A 299-nucleotide genomic window follows, 5' to 3' on the forward strand; every position below is an offset into this window, starting at 1 on the left:
ACAGGGTCCATACGGCGCCTCCGACTCCGACAGGGTCCATGCGGCACCTCCGTCTCCGACAGGGTCCATACGGCGCCTCCGACATTTTCAGATAAGTGGTAAGAGGTCTATTTCTGTAGAAATACCCACCATTTTGTTTGCCCCAACTTCCTCCTTGCTTGGAAAGCTTGTTGGGATAAATGGGGTGGTGTGGATGAGGATGTTACCGAGATGAAAGAATCCCAAACATCTCCACATGCACTGACATTATGATGCTGTGTAGGAAGCGATCCGGTCAGCAGCAACATTAGTCACACATT

The sequence above is a fragment of the Salvelinus fontinalis genome, unplaced genomic scaffold, assembly GCF_029448725.1.
Source record: "Salvelinus fontinalis isolate EN_2023a unplaced genomic scaffold, ASM2944872v1 scaffold_0264, whole genome shotgun sequence".
In the NCBI taxonomy this organism is placed as follows: domain Eukaryota; kingdom Metazoa; phylum Chordata; class Actinopteri; order Salmoniformes; family Salmonidae; genus Salvelinus; species Salvelinus fontinalis.